General features: G+C 37.0%; 1 long non-coding RNA gene across 1 annotated transcript in view; it reads right to left on the reverse strand.

The window, feature by feature from the left end:
- LOC116100532 overlaps positions 1-16,396 on the reverse strand; it is a 59,372-nt gene extending 42,976 nt beyond the window's left edge. The window contains exons 1-2 of the long non-coding RNA XR_004122614.1: positions 16,272-16,396; positions 2,115-2,246 (exon numbers count right to left, since the gene is read on the reverse strand). This is a non-coding gene — a long non-coding RNA (uncharacterized LOC116100532). The remainder of the gene's footprint in view (positions 1-2,114; positions 2,247-16,271) is intronic.
- Between the last annotated feature and the right edge of the window lie 2,344 nt (positions 16,397-18,740).

Consider the following 18,740-nt stretch of genomic DNA (forward strand, 5'->3'; position numbering starts at 1 on the left):
AGAAACTACCTAGTTGTCACACAACTGAATAGAAAATGTGATGCATCTACACAATGGACTACTATTCAGCTATTAAAAACAAAGACATTATGAATTTTGCAAGCAAATGGATGCTACCTGAGAATATCATTCTGAGTGTGGTAATGTAGAGCTAGAAAGACATGTATGATATGCACTTGCCTAAAAGTGGGCATTAGCCATAATTAAAGGGTTACCATGGTACAATACCCAGACTCAAAGAAACTGGGTAATAAGGAGGTCTGAAGTGAGGATGTGGACTCTTACTCAGAAGGGGGAAGTAACTAAATATCAAAGATGGATGGAGAGAGGGAACTGGATAGTAGATGAGTTGAGGAGGGGAGCAGATATGGAGATCACATACGGGGTGAGAGGTTGGAGAAGGCTGCTGAGAATAATAATGGAAATTTATGGGGTGGCATCTCTGGTGACTAGCTGAAGCACTGGGAAAGAGAAGATGTTGGACCTCTATGGAGGTGACCCTAGGTGAGATTCCTACCAGAGGGGAATATAGAGACTGAAGGGGCCACATCTTGTAGCCAGAAGGAAATAAGAGGACTTCTAGAGGAAAGACGAGGACTTCAATCCACCCACAGAACCTTCATCCCTAAATTTATCTTGACTACAAGATTTAGAGGAGTAAAGATTAACAGGGTTTCCGGAATCAGCCAATCAATGACTGCCACAACTTGAGACATAGTACATGTGAGAGAACCAACCCTGGCCCCTATTAATGATACTCTGCTATGCTTTCAGACAGAAACCTAGCATAACTATCTCCTGAGAGGCTTCATCCAACAGCAGATGGAGACAGATGCAAAGACCTGCAGCCAAACATCCATAAAATAGATCTCCATTAATAAAAAATGTATTGTGAACATGAAGCTTATAAACAAACTACCATGAAAGGCTGAATATATCTGAGAGTGAGAATTCATATGAAAATTTCAGCTGGAGGACAGATTTTATAATAATTAATAGGTGTGCTTATAAGAAAATGCATGAGAAACAAAATTAATCTAATCTGAAACCTCCTTGTAGATGAATTCTAGGCATTCTGAAAGCTTGCTGACTGAGCAGCAGTAAAGATGTCAATGGACATATTTAGTAAAATTTAGCTAAAGTGATAACCAATGTGGAAGACATAAAGAAGGCAATTGACAGGTGTTAGCATTCAGGGCCTGTGACGATACATGGGCGGGTCCACAGACTTGTTGCCAGGGCAACAGCTACCATATTCTCAGAATCCGTTGGGGTCATCTCCTACCTTTACCTGCGCGACTACTACGTCACAATCCATATATATGGGATAATTCCTCCATCTTGCGCTCTCTCTCTCTCTCTCCTCTCTCTCTCTCTCTCTCTCTCTCTCTCTCTCTCCTGTCTCTCTCTCCTCTCTCTCTCTCTCTCTCTCCTCTCTCCTGTCTCTCTCCTCTCTCTCTCTCTCTCTCTCTCTCTCTCTCTCTCTCTCTCTCTCTCTCTCTCTCCCCTCTCTCCTCTCTTTCCGCGCCACTACCCCCTACTCCCTCTCAATTAAACCTCTTACACGTGGAACTGTCTAGACCTAGTGTGGTATTTCCAGATGCGACCGCCGCCGTTCCAACACATCAACAGGGACTTCTGATATTTGGTTCAGGATCATACAACCCCACAAGGTATTTGCTTCTCAGGATTTTTTGCTATTGTTTTGTTTTTTGGGGGGAGGGGTGACTTGTTTGTTTTGTTTATTTATTTTTTCTTGTCTCTCATATGATTTCCCTGGCTTGTGGCTTTAATTTTTTTCTAACAATACAAAATGAGAACATCACTATTCACACAATGGAATGTGATCACCTCACAAGCATCATGAACCTTATATCTAAGGGCCTCTGCAATATCTTTTGCTTAGGACAATATCTTTTGTCCCTGCCCCCAACAAGCTTCCCTGGCCATCTTTCACTGTCCTCACCTCAGCTTCTGCCTAGTACTATCACCTTGACAGTAATGGCCCTGATGATAAGCCTCATGAGATTGTCAGGTAAGGAGAAAGGCTGAGAAGCTCCTCTTAGGACAGGTCTAGCCATGGTGGCTGCATGCACTGGATCAGCAATATTTACCTTCCAAAGGAATGTACACAGCCACCCTTTGCCTCTGTTAAAGTCATCAAATGGTCTGGGAAGTTAGTATGGAGTTTCTTCTCATTCTGTCCTCAGAGATTTCAGAATATGTAGCCCTAATGCAGAATTACACTGTGTACAGAAAAACATGGCACATATTAAATTCAAAGGGTTTATAAATTCCTTACACACTGAAGGTTTCAAAATGCTAAGAAAAACATTAAAGTTAGTTTGAACCAGAACATTTCCATTTATAATTATGTTTCTTTCCTGAGCCAGTCCTAAATATGTATATTATGAGTAGCTTTTGTAGTTGAATTTGCTCTGTAGTTGCAGTCTTATCTTCCATAGTTCTAAAGACAACTGCTGGGTGTGCACATTCATTCCCACTTCTGTTGCAATATCATGAGGCTGAGTGGGTCTGCCTGCGTTGCACTTTCAGACTAGACTCTAACATTGCTCAGCTCGATGGTTTGTATTTTGTTTTGTCAGATGCTTAACTGCTATGCTACAGTTTTCTTTAGGAAACTATTTCTTTCCTGAAATTTACATCACAAAGGAAGACACCAGCATGCAAAGGCAAAGTAAAAGTTACCATTTGAAGGCACTCACTAGACATTTTATAACTGCTATTTTTAATGAAAGATGACATGTGAGTGTCATCTTTCAGAGGGCCTTATATCCAATTGCAAGCAGGACTCCTTTAGAGTAAACTACAGTGGGCTAGTATGTGTAACATAAGCAGTAAGGTCTACAAACAACCTGAGTTCAGTTCCCAGCATCCAAACAATCCAAACTCTAGGGGAATCTGATCCCTTCTTCTAGCATTCATAAGAACAACACCCATGTGCACAAATCCTCACAAAAATATATACATATACATTACTAATGACACTCTCTGTCCCCAAAGGCTATATGTTTCATAATTTCACTCTGTTCTATTGAAAGCTTCAATTTCTATATAGTTGTTAGTAATATTTACACTTTTAGTTTCTTATTAAGATCAGAAGTATGTGATAGGGACTGAATTATCGTTTCACTAAACTCAAGAGCTGAAGTCCTAATAACACATGCAATTATTTCCACATGGGTCTCCAAGAAAGAACTTACAATTCCACAGTTAGAAGACAGGATGGTAATCTACTAGAAATCAATTTTTCAAAGGACAAAAAAGAAACAACAGGGATATTTGCAGGTCAGGAAGAGGGTGTAGGAAAACCAAAACTGCTGCACTACCTGGCTTCCAGACAGTTCTTCCAAATCTGATACTGTTTTCTACCACTACCACTACCACAACCACCACTGCCGCTGCCTCTGCCACCACCACCACCACCACAACAACAACAAAGAAAGAAATGAAAAGAAAAGAAAGAAAATAAAATGGGAAGCAGTTCCTTTAAAGTTTATTAGAAAATAACTGGCCATAAAGTTTTCCTTAATATTCTATTCATTTCAACTGAAATTTAGCATTGTTTCTCCCCTAAGGATAAATTGCTTTAGGGTGGTTACTAATAAGATTTCTTCCTCTGGATTTTTCAAACATATACAGAATTTATGATAACTTTTATAGTTCTGAAGCCCAATACATTCCTTAGAATTATCTGTGAAGAATATGCTGAAAATATAAATATCTAATTGTCAGTCTTTTAGGTAGAGGTGAAGCCTAATTGATGGACAACAAGCAAAGATGATGCAATTATATCAAAAAGAACAATAAGCAAATACACACAATTCTTCACTTGGGAGTGGTTGGATGTGATTCTCCAGGTCCTATGAGTTCCCAGTGCTTTCCCCCAAGTTTGCTTTGCATTTAGCAGAGATGTGCTTAGGTTTCTTCCCTTTGCTATTGGAAAACATAAAGGGACCCATTTCTGTTCAAACTCATCCTGTACAATTTTTGCTGCGATAGAATTCAAGGACATACAAATCTAGGAAGTAGAATCAGCAAGCTTGATTATGTTGCAGTATATGAAGAGGACAAAGACACAGTGAGAGCAGCTCAGGGTGGTGGAAACTGCAGCTGTGATAGATCACTAACCAGAGAGATATCTGGGTCATCGGAAAGCACAGCAAGATCCACAGAAGTTTCCACAGGAGATGTCTGAGCTTGTGTTCCCCAGAGGTATGCCTGAGGCAAGGATTCAAAAGCAAGCTGCTCCTTTAGGAATGGATGTGCCAGGGAGAAAAGATTACTTACTACTGTGACAGGAGGTTGATTCCCCATGAGGAACTTGAGAAGTTAGTGATGCATACCCCTCAAATTGTGAGGGACCTCAAGTATATGTGAGCTGGCTTCTGTTGGATTTTGAGATTTGAGGATATTAATTTGCAGTAGTTGTATTGTGAATCATGGAGGCAGAACCTTCTGTGGAAGGCATATATAGAAAGATAATGAGGTTCTCAGGAAATGCCTTCAAAGAGTCTTATATACAACTGCACACAGCATATTCACAGGACACCTTTAAACTATAGTGTGCTTGTTTATGTAACCCCAGGAATAAGAGGACTTACAGATCTTGTAAAGGACCAGTGGTCAGTTCCCATCATACAGACAACCCCAGGTCTGGGGGAATCTGGAATCCGGTTCCCTATCCTACCATGAGCACACACGTTTGCCAATTCTAAAAAATAACACATGATACACATATAATTAAATGCAATGCATGCTTAAGCATCAGCTATTATATATATATGTATAAATATGTCCATATATACATATATATAAACACACACACACACATACACACACACACACACGTCAGCACTTCAAAAATCTTCCCCCTCTTGTTTCTGTTTTAGATTTCCATGAACAGCAACAAATGGATACATTTGCTCGACAATTTTAAAATTATTCTACTGACAGTGAAATGAGAGATTGCTCAAAATATTTTTTTTTATTATTTTATTTTATTGGTTATTTTTCTTATTTATATTTCAAATGTTATATGAAATGTTTCCCAGTTTCCCCTCCACAAAACCACTATCCCATCCCTCCTGCTTCTATGAGGGAGCTTTTCCACCCACCCACAAAGTCCTACCTCAGCTCCCTAGCATTCCCCTATACTGGGACATCGAGCTTCCACAGGACCAAGGGGCCCCCCTCCTATTGATGACCTACAAGGCCATCCTCTGCTGCATGTGTACTCTTTTTTTGGTGGTTTAGTCTCTGGGAGCTTTGGGAGGTCTGGTTGGTTGATATTGTTGTTCTTAACTGCCAGTAGAATATAAGGACTTTTCCCTTTGAAATGTATACAATATTTTACACAAAGCTCTTGCTTCTCATGAGGCTTCAGTGGTGTAGCAGAGCCCAAAGCTTTTCCTCCTAAGCTATGTTCAGTAGTATAAATGCTCACACTGAGACATGCAGCAAATCATACCTGTGTATGGTTATTTGAGGATCATTTTGTCAAAGGTATACTAACTTGCTAGTCATTTATTTTCAGCTTGAAAGATTTTTGATTTATTATATTCATGAACTATCATAAAATTCAAGAAGAGCAGTCAGCAATAAGAAGAAATGTCATCTGTATTACCTGAACTGTAATAAAAACCAATATTGACTATTTCATATACTTCAACTTTATATATTTTTCTATGCGTCCAGTATCACCACAGAAATTATTTTGTAACAATGTTTCTAAAAATCTGATTCATTCATATTTCAAAGTTATAGGTCAGTTTTAAAGTATAAAACAAACAGCCTATTATCATTACAAAAGTGTTTTTAGGTATTTCCTGTAGCTATCTATTTCAGTTTAGCATCAAAACATGATAAACCTACTTCCATGATGCTTAAATTCTAGAGTGCCATAAACTAAATAATGAAAGCAAATGAAATGCAGTTGTGGGCAGCACAGTGCCATTTACCTTAATGATCCAGCACTCCTATGATGCTGGTGTCATAGATCACATAGCCTAATTGCACTAAACCATCTTAGATTGAATACATATACTCTGTGATGTCCTTGTCTATGACAAAATTGCTTATAATGCAGATCTCTGGGCATGCCCCATCATCTAATGTTGCAAGACTATGAAACATCTCAAGTAATATCAGAAGCTAAGGCAGAAGCTAAGGCAGAGAAGGAAGATGGAGTGTTTGTCTTGTGTAGATGGTTGGAATGCCTCAATTGGTGACCCAATGAACTTGTTGGATATGGGGGAACAGTAACATTAGTAGCTATGAAATATTACCATAAACAGACTAATCCTACTGGAAGTCCCTGAAGCAGGAATCTCAGTCCTGTATGAAGGAGTCAAGACAGACAGAAAGACAAGATTGACTTAAGGAACATTAAAGAGATTCCATTAGGTGTAGGAACCATGGCAGCTTGCACATTGTACTGGTGACACTGTCGTCTGTGGGAAAGGAATGGAAAGGTGTGGGAGTGTTTTCTTTAAAGGAGCAATGTGCTGTCACATCTGAGAAGAGTGTCTTCTGCAACTATGTGAGAAACAATATGGACGCACATTCAGATAGGATGCAAGGTAGAAATCTATGATAATTTCATCTAGAAGCATTAAGCCTGAGGATTTTCAGGACAGGTCATAGAATTCAATCAGAGGTAATTTTATGTCTGAATAAAAGAGAGGCACGGGGTGACCTGAAAGTGACTTGAGCAATGAGGAGCAGAACTTCAGCAATAACTGAGGAATCATGGGAGGAAATGAATATAAGTGATACTCAGGGTTTAGTTTTAGGAAACCTATTAGTTCTCTGAGAATTACATTATCAGTTGCACATATAGGTCTGAGACAAGGAAGAGAACTGAGAGGAATTACATCTTATCAGCAGGGAATGTTGAGATTCTCAGCTTAACCTCATACAGCATTATTGGGGACCAGAGAGAACACTAGGTAACCAGAAACATAAACGTGCATTTACACAAAAGAGACTCAAGCTTTAGATGTGTTTTTGGTGGAAAATATAATGGTGAGATTCATGTTGACAGAGAATCGCAAATCAGAAGGGAAACTTAAAAGAATAAACTGTTCACCTTGCTTTCCCCCTCAATTCTCTGTTTCCTCTCTAAGCTTATTGTTCACCAGCACCAGGTGCTCTGAATACCTCCCACTGTATTATAAATCAGTGAATGCTATCTTCACTTTACACCCTGACATGAAGCCATTTAGTGTTTGATCTTACCTAGAAAATGGATCTGAATAGCTTGGGTTTTTTTTTTAACAAGTCTGTGAACTTCTCTCATAGAAGTCTGACCCATTTGCTGTGGGTGAAGCACAGACCTAACACCCTCAGGACTGTGAACACACTGCTTGGAAACCATGTGCTTTCTCCATGTGCTCTGTCTGTGGTGCTAACACTGTCTGGCTGCTTGAGTTACACACCTGGGAGCCACACTGGGCTTCCTGATCCATCGCATGCTCTGTGTCCTCACAGCTTACCTACCTGTGTTTCTTATCACATTTCCACTCAGTTCTTGTCTCTATCCTCACACCCTCATTTACCATGAGCAGTCATCATGTTACCCCAGTGGCTCTTGGAAGGATCTCATCAGATTCAATTTCTCACCATTCCTCACTCCATGATTATACACACATATCTGAACCATTTGCTTTGTCACCATCCCAATCCCAAAGTGCTGGGGCATACTTTTAATTCTCTAAAATCATATTTCTAGTCAGCCATGTGTATTACAAATGTGAAAGCAGCCTGCAATGTCCTCTTCTTACAGGAGAAACCACAGAGGGAGGGTGTCTGAAGCGATGGCTTTAGAGTATGCTTGTGCATAGTATTAGCTCTGTCCTCTTCCATTTATGAAGACTGAGCCTTGTTTCTTCATTACCTATTAGAGGTAATATTAGCTAGACTATTTAACAGTTGTGATTAGTAAATGAGACAGTTAATGCGTGTTGAACATCTTTATAACAACCCTTAAATTGCTCATTTCCTTCATATTCTTTGCTTTATTTTTGAAATCCCAGAAATCCACCTGCCTCTACCTTAGAATGTTCAGATTAAAAGGAAGTACATCAAACCCAAATTGTCTGTGTCCATTTTATGAAAACAGTTATTGTCCCAAGTAGTGGACTATACTTTATCTACCCTACATTCTCTAGATAGTAGATTATTATTATGTGCATATGAAATTATTTATTTACTTAATCTGTATGAAAAAATCACTTCTGAATATATATTTATGCCTTTCTTATTTTATAATTCTCATTTTAAGCCATATTCCCAAAATGGGACATATGCTTCAGAAATGTGTAATGAGGAAAACATGAGTGCACAGTCATGTTGCATCTGTTATGAAACATTCGAGAGGTTACAATGTGAATTTGGCATAATTGGGCCTAAGCAAAAATTTAGATAGATTAAAAAAGTGGATCTTTGTCATTACTATGATAATTTCATTTAAAAATACATCTGAAGGCTGGAGAGACAGCACAAAATTAAGAATGCGTACTTCTCTTGCAGAAGACACAAGTGTGGTTCCTAGCAATCGTGGAAGACTCATACACAATGTAACTTTAGTTCCAGAGAATCTGATGTGCTCTGCTGACTGCTGTGATCTCTAGGTACACTCATGATGATGATGCATACACATAAATAAAATAAAATAATTTTAAAAATATATTTAATACCTATGAATAATTAAATGGAAGCATGTGTTGCGCTGACCAACAACTATGCATGTAGAGAAATGAGGAGGCAGGGTCATCAATTGCTGGGTTTTTGAATAGAGAAGTCTCTGTAGAAATCCCAGTAACTGAAGCTTAAAGCATCTCCTTTGCCTGATGTCTGTAAGTGATACCCTGGAAGAAAGGAGGAAATCTAGATTTACAATAAGAATGCTGCCAAAACTGAGTTGCTTTTATTCTGAATTCAACTGTGACAACAGTCACTGATGAGACTGCCAATTTCCAGTGTGTGTCATGTGTCATGCTGCTATACAAACTTCACCACAGTACCGGCATTACCACCCCTAAAGTACACAAAAGGAAACTGAGACCTAAAGCAGTCAAATGGCTACCTTCACAAACTAATAAGAGCTAGGATTTATAGTATATGACCACAGCTATTAAATGCTATATTAACATGCTGTTTGCAAAGTTTAAAGAACCAAAAATCTGATGATGTAAACTTCTATCATAAAATTTTAATTATTAAATTTTTATTAACTTTAAAATCTTATTAATTATTAAATTTAATTTTAAAGTGAAAACTTTTTTCAATCACTAGAATGTTGGTCAGTTACAACAAATAAGACTCAAACCAATCACCTGCAAAGAGACATGTGTGTCTACTGTCTGGATATATGTCCTTTAAACTCTCTTAATATGACTGTCACATGCCTGGAAGATGCACACATGATCTGTGTAATATCCATTATAATGACACAGTTGTGTAAAGACCAATATTGCTCTGACCAGAGACCATGAGGATTTGTCCACAGAAGGATGACTTTTTTTTCTTCATTCTTACTAACATTCTCCCTACTGTCTTTCAATAACTTATCAATTTTCCACCCACTAATAAGGTAAGAATTACACGTGGGAAAAGCAATGTAGGGGTATGGGAAGGATTGGAGAGGAAGGGATGGAAGACAATCAAAATTTATTACACTCATGTATGAAATTCTGCATTAAAAAGAGGCACACAGTGAAAGTTGGGAGGGAGATAAAGGATAAATCGTGTAAATAGAGTGCTCATACTGGAAAATCTGGATGAAATGGAAAATTTTCTAGACAGATACCAAATACCAAAGTTAAATCAGGATCAGACAAACCCTCTAAACAGTCCTATAACCCCTAAAGAAATAGAAGTAGTCATTAGAAATCTCCCAACCAAAAAAAAAAAAAAAAAAAAAAGCCCAGAACCAGAACCAGAACCAGATAGGATTAGTGCAGAATTTCTATCAGACCTTCAAAGAAGACCTCATACCAATACTCTTCAAACTATTCCACAAAACAGAAACTGAAGGAACAGTACCCAATTCATTCTATGAAGCCACTGTTACTCTATGTATTCTCCCTTGGAGATGGAATGGTTTCTGTTTAATTAGGAACCTGTCACAATTTCCTTTCATTGAGGACTTCATAAAAGATTTTTTCTACTTTTATCATGTTTAATGTTCCAAATAGATTTTAAAAACTGCTTGAGTGCACATTACTTTTAGCTTCAGAAGACATCATGTACATTTAGGAGACATTTAACTATTATAAATTATGTTGATGACTTAAAAATGGCAATATTTAGTAGTATATTTTAAAATAAATTTTGTTAGTTTAATAAAAAAATAACAGGAAGCTGAAATAAAAAAATAACAGGAAGCTGAAAAAAACACAAGATAATAAGTTATGGAAGATGTCCTCAAGACAGATTATATTTTATTATGACAGAAATGTGTTCATTCTGTCTCATATTAGATAATCATAATTTATTTTACTAGTTAAATAAAAATTTTGAATCCTGCAAGGAAAAAAAAAGAAAATTCATAAAGAAAAATTAAATAAAAGTATTCCATAGTAATAAAGACTTTTAACTCTTCCCAAAAGGAAACAAAACAAAACAAAAACAAACAGGAAAAGTCAGACTTTAGGAGGAGGTGAATGGCCATAATAATATGAAACATGACCAGAAAGCTCCAGACTCTTAAACTAAAAATCATTGAAAAATCAATTCCTGATTCTTGAATTGGAGATGGTAGAGTGCACTCCTTAACTGGTTGTGTCCTCAGGAGAAATTATTAATCAAATCCCAACCTTTTCTGACACTCTAAGAATCAAGCTGAGCAGATGGAAAGGAAATATCCAGGTCTATTGCCTCCAGTCAGCTATGTGCGAGTTGGGACAGTCAATTCCATGTCCACATGCCCTAGGCAGTCATGTGTAAGATGGGATACACACAAGTCCAGGTCTATGAGCCTGGATGTTTAGGATGAGATATACTCAATTCCAGGCCACTGTGAATGTTCCATCATTCATGGGGTTTGGCTAAGAAACAGTCCTAAGGTTTACAGTGTAGGAAACAGGCTGAGTACTGAGCCTTAAGAGAGAGTTAGAGTGTTTTCCCACCTTCCCACCAGTTTACTCCAGGTTCTAAGCAGTAGCTTTTATCTATGTATCATGTCTCACAGTTGATTAAATTATGAGGCAAACCAAGACATAAATGCACAATTTGAGCAAATTAACATTAGAGCCAGACATAATAAAGGCTTTTTAAATCATTAAGGTAATAATTAATACAAATAAATTAACAGGCTAAGAGATCTAATAGACTAAAGTGAACTCTATGAAAGGACTAATGGCGGTGTGATGAGACAGTGACAACATCAGAGGATGAAACACTCCACCAGAAATGAAGAGAGTTTCCTAAGAGGGACTCTGTCATCTACAAATAGAAGAAAATAAAGAGGGGGGACAACCTAAAACCAGAGTATAGTATCAAAGTGTTGCACAACACTAGCTAAACCCCAACATATATAATGAGAAAGGTTAAGGTGGAATAAAGAAAGAAAAGAACAACAGAGATACTGAAACATGAATACCTTTAAAATTAGTGTAGGACTGACTGTAAACCACATAATCAAAAGCTCAGGGGTTGCAAGTTTTCAGTAACATGGATGAAAAATCAGTGATTCTCAAACTTCCTAATGCTGAAATGAATGTTTTTCATATTGTGGTGATCCACAACCATAAAATTATTGTCCCTCCTACTTTAAAACAGCAACTTTGCAATTGTTGTTGAATTGTAATTTAAATATCTAACTTGTGAGATATCTGATATGCTACCCCTGTGAAAGGCTCATTAAATCTCCAAAGGAGTAGTCACCCGCATGTTGGAAACCACTTTCCTAAAATAAAAATGAAAAGTCATACTATATGTTTCATTTTCCGGTCCTTCGGGATGCTGCAATCAAACTACCTCAATCAACAGATTGTGTGAGACATGCATCTTATAGTTCCAGAGGATGTGATTTCCTGAATCAGGCCTCAGCAGATGAGGATGCCTGTTCTTTCGTAGAAGGAATCTTCTCATTGCCTTCTAACATAGAAGCAGGAGCCATCAACCCCATTAGTTCTATTCCATAACACTGATCCATTCATAAGTGCTTTGCCCCCATGTTTTCATCTTTTTTCTATGTGTTTCCCCTCATAGAATCACCTATTTTAGGGGTAGACATGCCCATGTGATCCTACCTGAAAATTTCTGTTTTCCTTCAAATCCATTGATTTGTACATGTGGTACATGCTTGTATGATTCGTTTATGTGTAAGTGTGCTATGTGTATTTGCAAGTGATATGTAGTATGTGTGTATGTTTTTATACTATGTCTGTACACAAGTGTGTATGTATGGATTATTTATATGTATAGGTACTTGTGTAGTGTGTACTGCACATGTGTAATGTGTTCTTTGTCTATGACATGGGGTATGTGTGCATGCAAATGTATATGTATGTGGTCTGTATGTGTTTATCAATGCCATATCTGTATATATGAATTTATTCATAGATGTTTATTTCTAAATGAAATGAATGACAGGAATATTACAAAGTGTGGGTAGGAGGGAAGAAGATGGGTTGCTATTAAAAAGGACCATATTCCTAGATAGCAAGGAAAAGTTTATCATGGATACTAGAGCTGTTATAAAATGCAATATAAATAATATAGTTGATATGGTAAGAAAGAAATAAAGGAAATAACAGGTCCATGTAGAAAAGTCAAAATTAAAAGGGAGCAAATGTAGGACAACAAAAGCAGGAAGAAGGGGGAGAGAACCGAATCCAATTATCATATTGACTACTTTGTACATCCATGCTATAGACATAATAGTTAAAGAAGTTAGAGTTGATGATGAAACAAGGTTCAGCTGTTGGCTTAGAGGAAAGGCAATTTAAATACAGCTGCCAAGATATCAAACTGTCAGTAGAAAAAAGAATGCTGCAATCCCCAATTAGAAGAAAGCATGAGTATCTATATCAGTCTCAGAAAGAATAGACATCAAAGAGAACAGCTATCAGAGATGAAGAGAGGCATTGTGAAATAATAAACAGCAACACAATCCTTAACCTGCCTAACAATATTGAGATTGCATGAAGTCAAAAGAAGCAGAATTTCAGGAAAGTTCGGTAAATCTGTCAATGGAATTTCAGGTATAAACACCCCTGTCAGCAAGATTGCAGCAAGAAAACAAAAAGAACCTAGTTAAACCAATAAGACCACTAGTCAACTGGGTCTTAAACATCTACAGACACTCATTATCATTCAACTATGATATAATTAAGAGATAAAGGCTATGAAATAATCTATACTTGGTTGTGATATATAATATACACACTACATATCAAACAACAGTGAGTATACATCTTTCTCAAATTCAGAAATTATACAGCAAGTCAGATCCTATTAATGGTACCTTTCAAAATGTTTAACCAGGAAGAAGTATATAATATCTGCTTCTGGAACATGGAGAGAGGAAAACTAGATATCAATTGTAAAAATTACTGAGTGACCCCAAGACATAAATATTGAGCATTAAACACCTAAATAGCATATAACCAATGGAGAAATATGACTTTTTTAAAAAAAATTTGAATCTGGAGGAAATGATAAGACATACGCAAATACAGGGAGTCAATATAATAAAATAGAGGGCCTCAGAACACCAGTGGAAATCCTTGAGAAGTATATGAAGATGAAAGAACCTATCTTATTTTTAATTAAATAATTAATTTTTAATTATTCACTTTGCATCTTGCTCACTGCCCCCCCCCCCACCTACTCATCCCACAATCCTTCCCCTTTCCTCACTTCCACTTCTCCTCTGAGCAGCTGGGGAACCCCCTAGATATTCCGGCACCCTGGCATATCAAGTCTCTGTAACGCTAAGAACATTGAGGCCAGGCAAGGCAGCTCAGCTAAAGAACATATCCCATATACAGGCAACAGCTTTTGGAATAGCCCCAGCTCCAATTGTTCCAGACCCACATGAAGACTGAGCTGCACATTTGCTACATATGTGCGGGAAGGCCTAAGTCCAGCTGGTGAATGTTCTTTAGTCAGTGGTTTTGTTTCTGAGAGCCCCAAGGGTCCAGGTTAGTTGACCCTGTTGTTCTTCCTGTGGAGTTCCTGTCCTCTCCAAGACTCATAATCTTTCCATCTATTCTTCAATAAGAGTCCCTAAGCTCCATCCACTGTTTGGCTGTGGGTGTCTGCATCTGTCTTAGTATTTTAAAAATACTTAAATCAATCATCTGTATTTCCACTATAGGGAACCACAACAACTTAAATCCATAGCAACAGAGGAAACAGAGTAGAAAATCAATTGAACCTGAAACAGAAATCAACACAATTCATTAAAACCAACCAACCAAACAACAAAATAAAGAAGCCAGGTGTTGGTGGCACATACGTTTGATCCCAACAGAGACAAGTGAATCTCCAAAATTTCGGGCTAACTTGGTCTACAGTATTAGTTCTAGGACAGCCAAGGCTACATGGAGGAACCCTGTCTTGAAAAAACAACCAATTAACAAATCAGTCAACCAACCAACTACCACAAGCACCACCAGCAACAACAATAACAATAACAACAACAACAAATATTAATAATAATAATAATAATAATAATAATAATAATAATAATAATAATGAGGGTTTACTGAAGTTACCAATAAAGTTGAAACTACTTTAGCTAGGCCAAGACACCAAATAATTTATTAATGTCAGATGTTGCAAATCTGAAAAGTATACATAACTAAAACATATGGCATCCTAGAAAAGAACCAATACAAAAACATTGAAAATGTCATTAACTGACAAACTCTGGTGAAGTGTAGAGAGAATTGGTGCACAACAGAGCTTTTGGGTACAAAACCATTCTGAGTGATACAGTAGGTGACAGGTACATAGTATAATATATTGAACGCAAAATGGTGCATCACAGGTCAGTAGAGGCACAGCTGATAATGAAGAACTATGAAAGTTCAGAGACAAGGGGTAGTTCAACAGTTTTATGGTTTATTACCTATTTTTTTTCAGTAAGCATGTAACTATATCTTTCAAAATTTAAACCAGGAAGAAATATATAGCATCTGCTTCTGGAACATGTACAGAGGAAAATTAGACATCAATAGTAAAAACTACTGAGTGACCCCAAGACATAAATACTGAGTAATAAACATTTAAATAGGACATAGACCAATGGAGAAATATCAAGATTTTTTAAAATTTTGAATCAGGAGGAAATGATAAGACATATACAAATACATAGAGTTAATAAAATAAAATATAGGCCCACAAAGAACCAGTTATACACTCTTCTACACACAACAGAAAATAGTAAAAAACAGCTATTGGCTGGCTGACTAACTGGATCTTTGGAGTTTCTTCTAACTCATATAATTTCAAGTCTCTATAACACAATGTTTATTCTTAATTATATTTGAAATTCTAAGATTAGATTAATCTAATTTTCTTTGTCCTTCTAAGATTCTACAATCCTTAACCATTTCCATGGGCGTCCTGATAATTAATAGCAGGGCCAGTTCTTTATGTTAAGGTCACTCAGCACAGAGTAGACATTTCTAAGTTAAAAACCTTGACATACCAATGAGCTAGCTAGAAAGTTTGGTTTGTAGTAAAATCCAAGGATGATTCAATCCCAGTCTCCGAGGAAGGCCTTGCTACATAATGGTGCTATTTGCACCACACTCAGGCAAATATATTGGCAACCAATCATAAATAATTGAAAAAGGAAAGAAAACTGCATCTGTGAGTTCAAAATAATTGAGTCATTACCTTCCCATTGATTCAGGAAGTTTGACTATATTTCAGAGAGAAGTGGATAGAGGCCATTCGAAACCAGGAAAATGGCTTCTGCCTGAGTAGGGATGTCAAGGTGAAGTTGCCAGGAAACAAGGCAGTGAACTGTGGCCACTGTGGCTTAGTTTGGATTTCAGAAATCATTCTATAACTGTCAAAGACATACCCATGCAAGCCAGCTGTAGATCCTCAGTGTACTGGCTACCAGCATGAAAGACAATCAATTATCAGGTGGAGGGATGGCTTCTCTATCTGTGGTCCACCATTCCAGACTTCAATGTCTCTTTATTAAATGAGGATGCTTATGGGGAACCAATGGACTAGTGATATCTCATCCTCTGAAAAAGTCTTGACAGACTATGCCTTACCTCCAGCTTCTGGGGAAGTCTTGATCAACTAGTCACATATCCAACTTCTGAGGAATTCATATCATACTTCTTATGCCTTCAGAATCTGAGAGGGTTCTGTCCGACCAGCCAATCCTACACTTCGGAGGGAGTATTAACAGAGGGAAAGGATTGATGGAAAACAGTTGCCTTGTTTCCCTGTTTTCTAGTAACAATAGAGACAACTGTGAGGTCATCAGAGAGATGTTCTATGCATTAATAAAGAAAAGTGATGATTATATGTGGTAGGAGCTGAGGCTTTTTTGCAGTAAGGAGGCAGAGATTTTTGGCCTTTTGCAGAGAGGAAATGTCTCAGCAGTCCAGCTGTGGTTCCTGTTGTGGTGTAGAAGGAAAGGTTTGGGCTTCAGCCTGTACCAGTACTGTTCAGGACGCCAAGTGTTGTTTTGGGTATCTTAGAGTTTAAAACAATTCTTATTCGCAGGTGGTCTAGCATTTGCTGAGATCATAATCACCAGACTCCTACAGAAAAATTCTCCATTTTATACCAGGGTGTAAAAGAATCATTAAGTAGACATTTCTAATGAAGGAAGACAAAGATTTTGCACAGTTAAAAACTATTTTGAGTTCACTTCCAATTCCATGGACCTATTATACTTGTTAAACCATCAACAATGTATCCCCCATGGTCATCTTCAGCAAATAGAACACAGGGGACAAAGAATTAATTAAGCACAACTCATAACTCTGTCATCGGTTATTCTTCAATTTTGGAGTTTTTGATGTTCTTCCAAAAATGCTATATTTTATTTTTGTTTTATGTTTGAGAATAGAGCACTGTATCTACATCAGTCCTACTCATCTCCCTTCTTTTTTTCTGTGTCCTCCTTCTAAACTCATGATTTTTTCTTTATTATTGCTATATGTATATACTTACACATGTATATGTATGTAAAAGTACATATATATTCAATGTACTGAGTCCATATTTATTTTTAAATAAACAAATATGAAATTCAAAGACTAGAAAGGAATTCCCCATATATATCTAAAATGAGTACATCAAGGATTCTGAACTCACTCTTGGGAGTTCTTAAACAGTTGATTGTTAGAAAGCAAGAATGCCCACAAAGCATAATAAGGTCACACACAATGTACCCTTAATTTTCACATCAGACACATAAACACACACACACATACACGTGTGTAAAACATTAACATAAAGTGAAACATTTAATGCCAATTTTGCCAAATCCATTTTGCATTTTCAGATTAATTTGCATCTCATTCTTTCAAGGTTGGCAATATGACCATTTCCATATTGTATTTGAGGCAATGTGATTGAAAACTATGTCAGTTAAACAAGACCATGAAGGGCTGAATTGTTAAAGTTAGGGTGAAACCTGAATAGTCTCTATCCTGAGCTAAATCTTAACATGATGCTCATCAGCATTGTTTTGTTAATCACTGCAGATGATCATTTCTCTATACATAATTATATGAGAAAATTACCAATCCAGCTTTTTAAAAGACAAATTCCAAGACTCTTTCAACAAATGTATTTCTTTTCTGCCCAGTTATTTTTGTTGATATTGTCAACACTCATCTTGTTTGGTGAGAGATTAAAAAAATGCTAACAGCGCATTTTAAATGGTGCTTTTGCTTTTAAAACTGGTCTTCTTTTATGGAGAGGAAAATGTGTAGGTCATTTGAAGTACCCTCAATTTTGGATCTAGTCAGTGCATATTAGTGACCTGACCAATAGAGCTTACTAAGTTTAATTCTTGAACTTAGAATTTAATAGGGTAGGTCAGAGATGTGGCTTGTAACTTAATGACCCTGAGTAAAACTGAGATGCATAAAGACGTTTATGCCCAGCAGTACCAGTGCTCTAATTCATAATTTATATACCATTTACATCCTGAAAGGATTTATAATAATATACCATAAAATATAAATGATCAAGGTTATCAAAATAAGAAAAAGAGTACTGACTTTCAAGACATTACATATTTTAGACTTTTCCCATACATTATTCACTGGATGGAATAATACCAGTGGATGCCCTGAGAGATTCCTTGTCCTGATGCTTTCCAAACTCATTTTCCAAGCTGCCTATCTTGAAGAAAAGAGACAATTATTATGTTTTATGTATAGCATAGATTCCCCCCTTTGCCTATTTTTGTCTGTAGAGACATAATAAGTATTTAAGACAAAAATAGAAAATATTCTAGTATAAAACAGTTGTTAAAATAACAGTTGCATACATACCATTGCTTTGCTTTCTGAAAAAAATCAAGTTAAATACAAAAATCTTGAAGTGGAAGGAGACAGTGTGGCACTCTAGGAATTTCAATGGGGACCTTGACTACATAATGACAGACCTGGAGATCTCTCCCATTCTGCTGACTTTACTCAAAGGATAATACAATGATAAGTGTTTTATTTCTGTGAACATCCTACATCAAAAGATTGTGTTTCCTTTCTCTCTCT

Source organism: Mastomys coucha, unplaced genomic scaffold (genome assembly GCF_008632895.1).
Source record: "Mastomys coucha isolate ucsf_1 unplaced genomic scaffold, UCSF_Mcou_1 pScaffold21, whole genome shotgun sequence".
In the NCBI taxonomy this organism is placed as follows: Eukaryota; Metazoa; Chordata; class Mammalia; order Rodentia; family Muridae; genus Mastomys; species Mastomys coucha.